Raw genomic sequence first — 8,104 nt, 5'->3', positions numbered from 1 at the left:
GTGGAGCTTTTAGAACGTCATCCCTACCCTTGGAAGGAATAGTAAAATAATGAGGCTTTTCAGACTACATTTTTTTCAGTCAATTTTCATAATGACAGTATTTGGGGGAAATTGAAGATTGTAGCATATTACCAAAAAGTACCAGAAATGTTGGAGAGAGATCTATTTTTATTTAATTTTTTTTTTTTTACTTTTTCAGAAGTTCAACAAGTTCATTGCAATCTGCCTTTCAAGGTCATCCATCTGAATCGATGATCTTAGCTCCACCAGTTCTGATTTTTTGAATAAAATTGTAATTACCACCCTTTTAAGCACCAGCTGTTCTATTGAAACATGATACTGGTGGTGTACTCAGTCCTGGTGGAAAAATATCTGTGAGCTGCTCTTCACTGAAGCCTCAGAGCTGATTGCAAGAAGCATTTATAGTCACAGAATTAAAGGGGCCACAACCAGATCCTTTATGGATACAGTCCCTTCTCCTTTTGTGCATTACCCTGTTCAAACACACATTTGAACTTCTACTGTACTTGTTCCTTATAAAATAAGGAGAAAAGCTAAAGTACAATATCATGCAGTGGAATGTGCAAAGGAATAATCTGTGAGCTTGTCCACATGATGAACCATATGAGAGCAATGCACAGAAACAGAAACATTTTGAGGAAATGTTTCTCTGCCATTCTTTAGCAGCACCCATTTTCAGCAGTGTGTAGCATCTTTATCAACAGGCAGGCAAGGTTAACAATTTAAGAGGAAGTCTATAATCTATGTACAGTAGGCTACTGTACCAAAGAAGAAATCAGTGATGAAAAGAGAAGCAGAAGAAGTGCTTTTCTAGCAGGATTTGCAGGAGAATTGAAAGGCTGATTGGCACAGGAAGTGGCATGGGAAAATAAAAGCAAGAGGTAGAATTTGTCTTGGCAGGAAAGTGATGTTCTACTATTAGAAATGCCTGCAGGCCAAAAAGAAAAAAAAATCCTGTGCTGAGATTTAAAAAGGATTTTCCAACTGCTTTAAAGCTCAGATCCTATACTAAATATCTTCCTAAAGCACACAGAATTTGGGAAGAACAGAAGCTTTTGGTCATGTTCAGAGAAGCCAGAAACCAGTGAGTATTTCTCCTCTCAGACGGGGATAGTGACAGTTTCTGTGCAGAGAGGCGAGATGCAAGGAACAGCCAGGCACTGGGGTGCACCTGCCAACTGCTGTATCCCTGCCTTCCCTCCTTTCCCCTGAAAGAATTTTTCTTCACATGTTATATTGTAGTGTATTTTTCTTTTTTTTTTTTTTCTTCTCTTTTTATAAGAAATGAGAATGGTGGTACTTCAGCAGCATGTCTGAACAGCAGCTCCTGCCAGATCAGGTGCTACCAGAGGGCACTTGGGCCTGAGGACGTAGCAGAGGGAATTTGCCTTGTCAGCCACAAAATCTGAAGCATTGCAGTACTGCTGACTGATTAGGCATTGCTATATTTTTCTCTATTAATTATATGGTCTTTTCTCTTTCCAAAGCCAGGAAAATGTCCACGCTGGCAGGAGTCTTTACCGAGGAGGACACTCATCCCTCTGCAGTGTGCTATCAGGAATCAGAGTGCCTGGCGAGCCCCTGCTCTCTGTAAGTCTTTCCCTTACACAACAGACCTTGAGCAGTATTCCTGTGCTCAGTGCTCCTGACCATTAACTCATAAGGCCCCAGTTCAAGAAGGCCTTAATGCACATAATGGCATATCTCTTTTCCTAAAGATTGCACACAGCATGCAACCTGTATCCCTAAATTTGGCCTGAAGAAGTATTTCTTCCTGAGTCAGAGATAAGTAAATATCTGGAATGAAAAGGCAATACACAAGGAACATTGAAGGAATACAATGCTAAGTTTTTTCTTATGTATTTAACAGAAATAAAAACAGAAAAGGAGAAGAGCAATACCAAGAGCATATTGAAAATACCAGTACAGTTGAATGGACATAACAAGATTATTTCATTTGTGACATCCCTGTCTATCCCTCATTGCAGATATTTGGCGTGGGAATTATATTTTACTGCTTTTGTGTAGAGCAGCTTTTGCCAGAGTTGTTCTTCATCTCATGCCGGATCTTTAGACAGTGCTGAAGGACAGGTGATAATAACTGGTAACAAGTATGGAGAGCTCTTGTAAGCATTACTATATTTCTGAAAAGTAATGAGGGGAAAATCAGAATGACCACATGTATTAATAAAAAAGACTGACTAAAGAGCTCAAATTATTTCATTTAAGGTAATATGAAAGATTGAGACTATATCTTTCTTCTAGAGATGCTCATTTTGTGACTTATTTGATATTTGCTCTTGCTTTAAACAGTATATTCTTTTATCTTGATAATTGAGGTTGAATGGAGAGTCTTTTATTTTGAGATATGTAACTCATCACATCTCCAGATGGAGCCACTGCAAATAGTCTTAGCACTTCCAGTTCCTGCTTCTCACTGGGCTGGTCTTCTGCTAGCCAACACGAGGTCATTTTGTCTTAATATTTCATTGAATCAGTGTATTAGTAATACATCAAAGATGATGCCTTAATGAAATACAGCAGCTGGATATAGTCACAGCATTTGAAAGCAATGTCAGGAATAAAAGTTGTTTACTCTGCATGGGAAGGGAAGGCTGATGATATTTGGTCTCCCGGAAGCTGGAGGCTCTGCAGTAGGTGAAATAGACAATGTACATTTGGTGTTATGTGAATTTTAGAGCTGGTGATAGACACGTAATCTCAGTCAGTTGGCAGAGATTCACAGAGCAGGCAGAGGCTCCTGCAACCAAGTAAGCTTCCATATGCTGCCTTGTCTCAAAACGAATCTGGAAAGCAGTCAGAAAATACTTTGTCATACCATGGCAAATTCTTGGCTTCATAGCCAAATGTCCTGCTGGGGTTGGTGACCAGCATCACACACGGGGCACTTGCGTTTCTCACCTGGGTGCTGGGCTGAGAGCACTCAGCTCCTCCTGTCCAGGGCAAGGGGTGGCCTTCTGGGCTTGGCAGCCCTTGGCCACTGGTGACTAGTGGCTGGTGGCAGAGGCAGATTTCAAGGTGAAGGATCTGCATATAGCACTACCTGTGCTCCAGGCTATCCGTGTTTTCTCAGAACACAAAAGTACAGAAAAACAAAGACTCCAAACTGACAGTGGATGTTTCATTAACTTCTTCTATCAGTGGGATGTTTTCTTCTTATGAGGATATTATTTGTTTGCAGTTGACCACTGCTTTTCTTTTTCCTCTGTGAGATTATCATTTTAGAGAAACAAAAAAGGGGTCTCTGTAAGCTTTTATGACAAATGATGGTTACAGGAGCCCTGTACTTTTTTTCTCCTTGAACAGATTTCATGCTTTTATTTTTTTAAGATTTGTTCGTCCTGGTCATTTGATATCTGAATGTGTTTATCTCTGAAAGAACCTCACCCAGAGATCTTGAAAAACTCCTTTTCTCTAGAGGCCAGTGATATAGTTTATATATTAGTTACAAATGCAATAAACATAACCTTTTCTCAACTGCAGTCTCTAAAGGTTGCAGAATAACTGATCAGGCTGTTGGCTCAATGTGCTGTTGGATCATTTAGTTGATAAGGTGAATCCTGACTCAGTCAGATTTTCTGTGGTGGATCAATCAAGTGATGGAAGCTGAATACTGCATTTTCTCACCTTATGATAATCAGGAAAAGCATCAGCATCAGTAGACATCTATTTTGGCAGGTAGTTTAAGCTCTAAATGTGATTTTTATCAGCAACTAATATCCATTAAAAATTGCATTTTGGAATGACAGCAGTTATGTTCACTCTGCTGTTGTGTGAATAGCTGTGTGAAGTGGACAGACCCAGGGGTTGCCCCACTGTGTTTCTTACCAGCAACCCACTAGGTCAGTGTGGTCTGCTGGTAAATAATTTTGCATGAGATTGCCTACAAATAACTAACAGGTGGAACACTCTCAACTAATAACAGAAATGTGTAAAAGAAGTGATCTGCCCTGGGAATTATTTTTTTACTTTTTCCTTTTAAAAATAATTTTATTATATCTGACTTAATTAATTCCTTATCACTAAGAAGCAATAAGAAAATCACTTTTGGAGGAACATAATGACAAAGCAAAAAAAAACCCCAACCAACCAAAAAAAAAAAAAGCCACCCAGAAAAAGAAAAGCTAAATATAAAATATATCCTTGCATAAGACAATAGCTGGTACAGTAATGACATGAGACAATTTCAAAGCTCTCTTCAACTGATCAGAACTGAATGGTAATCAAATGGAAAATATCTTCCATCTTAATAAACAAATATTCTCCCCTAATATAGAATGTACTATTAATTACTGAAAATGCTACTGAAACTGTGCTTTAAATTCATTGTGTACTACACAACTTGACTTTTGGAGAATATTTTTTAACACACTTGCCTAGTTTACACATTATTCTTTCCTTCCTTGAAAAAGTGTGCAAATGATAGTCCATACAACACCCACCTTTTGCTTAAATTTTCACATTTTATTGCAAAATATCTTAAATCCTGTGGATTCCAGGCCCCTCTGAAATAAAAAAAAATTGTCCTTTAAAAATATATTAAAGCAAACCATAAAATTTCTGAAGCATTTTAATTAATTGTAATAATTGAAAAATGAGTGATTTCTTTTGTTTTTGTGAGTATAGAGAGAATTTTTGATGTCAAAATAAATAATAATTGATTTTAAATATCTTCACTGAAAATGAAGTAATCCAAACAAATATAACATTCACTCCTTTGTCTATATGCATCCTAATTAAGTTTAATTAGGTGTAATTACCTGTCATTTCCACTTCTTCTGCATTCTGAAATGTGGCATTATATAAACCTTTTGCTTTTTCATACAGGATTCAAATTCAGGAAATCAGAGATGTGTTTATATAGTCTAAATTTCTGGATAAAGGTTTTGAACTTCTGAACACTTAAAAAGCCTCCTAACTTCTTCCTCAGTAGATATTGCATCCTTGTTCTCTGTAAATTCTAACCTAAATGATTGTTTCCTGCTACTAAATTTATCCAAGATGGAATTGTTGCCTGTAGATTTTCCACATTGTATCTCAAAGTTACCAAAGTTAATACTCCTGACAACTTCATACATATTTTTTTTCTCTTTTTTGCCTATATGATCACTTTACTTATATGTGTTTTCATTAGGAAATTCCTATTGGTTTAAAGGCATGAAATGGCAGTATGTAGTTAAAGCAGAAGTACTACTACTTCAAAACAAAAATTATTATTCTGCATTTAGGCTGAACCAAAAACTCCATTTCATACACCCACTCTTCTGTTGTAATTCTGTTCCAGCAAAACCTCTCCCAAATCTGCAGAAGACTGGTAGTTCGTTTTATGAATTTTAGTACTTAAAATGGAAAAAAATATCAGCTCATCATTTTTAGGCCTTTGTGGAATTCTCTGTATCACATGAAAACAAATTCTCTTATCTGCTCAGAGACTGATGTGAGAAAAAGCAATATCACCCCTGAATATATTACCAGGATAAAATAGCTGCTTTGCAATACAGGGAGAAAAGGATGATGGTGGCCATGATATCCACATGCCTGTAAAGCTCTGTGTTTTGCTGATATCTTTATTTCCACACCAAGCAAAAAGATGAATCTTCCAGTTTCTAAAAGAAGTGATGCTGTGAAGTTGCTGAGAACTGGATTTGGCACGATTTTTCCCCATCATTCTCTTAAATAAGTCCCAAAGTCTTATGCTTGCTTGTTAGGCTTATAATAAAGACTGCATCCTTTTCCTCTCTGGCTGCTTTCCTCGATATTGGCTGGCTTCAAAGCATGGGGAAAAGGAAGAAACATGCTGACAATGCTCACACTTTCTGTGAGTCTCTTTCATTTATTGTAGCCTTTAGCTCAATACGAATTTCAGCTTTGAGGCATTTGCTTGTACAGCCGTCTCGTCACCGACAGCTTCTCCAGCTGCCCCAAATCCTTTCCAGCTCTGCTCTATTTTAAGGACCTGGCTGCACCACATCTTCTGGGTGAAGAGAGAGAAACAAAAATAAGTGTTTATTTGCCAATGTCTTCTGGATTTAAAACAACTCAGCAGCTAACCCCTGCTGGGGAAATAGTTGCCACATTCGTTTAGTTCAGAAAGACCAAGCACCTTTTCTGTATCAGGGGCTTCAAGCGTTTCATGAATAACTGCTTTGGTATTTGTGCACTTAATCCTTTTTATGCAGAAGCCACTGGGGATATTATAGATTAATTAATAAACCTGATTGTAAGTGTCTATTCCTGGATGTTGACATGTGGGTTTGAAGAGCTTGTCACAGGCAGTGGAGATCTAGACAATGCAGGACCCTGCAGAACAATGCAGCTGGCCCATGCTGGGAGACTCAAATGAGATGCCCACACAGAAATATTTTGTGCTATCTGAGCTGTCACTGAGGTATTTGCACCATGATGGCAGACATGAGACAGAACCTCCAGGAGGTCCACATCCTCCCAGAGCAGCAATGGAAGGTCAGGAGGGAGGTGTGTGTCAGTACCAACTCCTTGTCTGTAGCAGCTCCCTTGTCCTCGTCTCCAAAAGGAGTTGAATTTCCCTCTCACAAGTGTCTGACTCCATTGATTTGTCATGTCAGCTTATACACATGGCTCGCCAGTGGACAGTCACAAATAGGCATCTGTCTTTAGGTTTCAAAATGTGGAGATGAATTTCTCCATGAGACTTATTGTTAGGCCCTCACTTTTACTGCTTTGTACCATAGCAGGATTACACCACCGGGTTCTGGAGAGCTCCTGGAGTAGGTGTCACAACAAGGCACTGCATTCTCCAAGAAGGCTGGAAACATGCAATCAAGTGGCTTGTGAAACATGCAGATTTAGAGTGCCCTGAGTGCATGAACTGGAATACAATCAGGCCTTAAGGCAACTGAGCATACACAGGGCATGGGCAAATGTACATAGACAGGGCACTGGCTAATGCAAGTTAGAGCTGTCCCTAAGGCAAGTTGGTCCTAAATATTTATTGGGACTGATGCCACTTTTGACTGCTGGGTTTTGGGGTTTTTTTGCCTTGTGACTCCTCAGACCTAATACCAAGTATAGATTACAAGATCCAAAGACTGGATTATTATTCTTCAGTAAATCCTAGAAAGCACAACACTGCCTAACTTGTCTGATGGTTATAAAAAACACAAATGTAATACTAATCTCTACTGCCCAATATATTTAAAATAATGTATCCTAAATTAAAACTCATTGGAAAGTACGTATTGAATACCTTAAAAACCATGTTTGACAATATATTTACATTGCTCTTTCATACAAGTCACTGTCAGAGAAATTGGTAAGAAATAGCAGCAAGGCTCATGTTGGAACAAAAATAAGATTTCTGGCCATATTGACACCAGACTGGCTTTCCTGGAGTTAATCTGTTGAGGAATACAAGAGTCTATTGTGCAGAAACACACAGAAGCTGTTCAGGTCTGGAAATGTGTAGCTGCATTGGCATGGCACAGCCATTTATGCTCTACAAACACATCTGAACTTCTCTGAGCCTTGAGCTGTTGGCTCTATATAGTGCCAGGCTATGGCATGGGGACCTGCTGGCTCAGGTTGGCTCTAACTCAGGTGCTTCATTATACACCAGAAACAGCAGAAATTTGGCCTTCATGTCTAAGAATAAAGAGGTAAAAAATTTCAAATATGAGCTATCCCTCTTTTCTTCAGCTCATCTTAGAGGGACTCTAATAATACATATATTCATGATAGACTTGACAGATTCAAGCAATCAAGATAGATTGCTCTAGAGCCAAACTACAAACTTTTACATATTCTCTGGTTGCTTAAGCCATTCTTAGCCACAAATATTTGCTGCCAGTGTAATATCTGGATACACAAAAGACTGATTGACTCACATTCACATTGAACTATGCAATGTATGTCATTAGTGTTTTAAATAAAATTTCTTTGCTACATCCAGATTTCATCTTCTGTTGTTAAGTGATGTAGCATGTATTCCAGGAGAGCTTTATCTCTCAGCAAAGACACGTGGTTTTTAAAATTCCTCACATTGTGTTGCAGACTTAACCGATGTGGCCCATTTATTCCCCCTTCA

Source organism: Serinus canaria, chromosome 1A (assembly GCF_022539315.1).
Source record: "Serinus canaria isolate serCan28SL12 chromosome 1A, serCan2020, whole genome shotgun sequence".
In the NCBI taxonomy this organism is placed as follows: Eukaryota; Metazoa; Chordata; class Aves; order Passeriformes; family Fringillidae; genus Serinus; species Serinus canaria.
The sequence above is the reverse complement of the archived record's forward strand: the minus strand, read 5'-3'. Positions refer to the sequence as shown.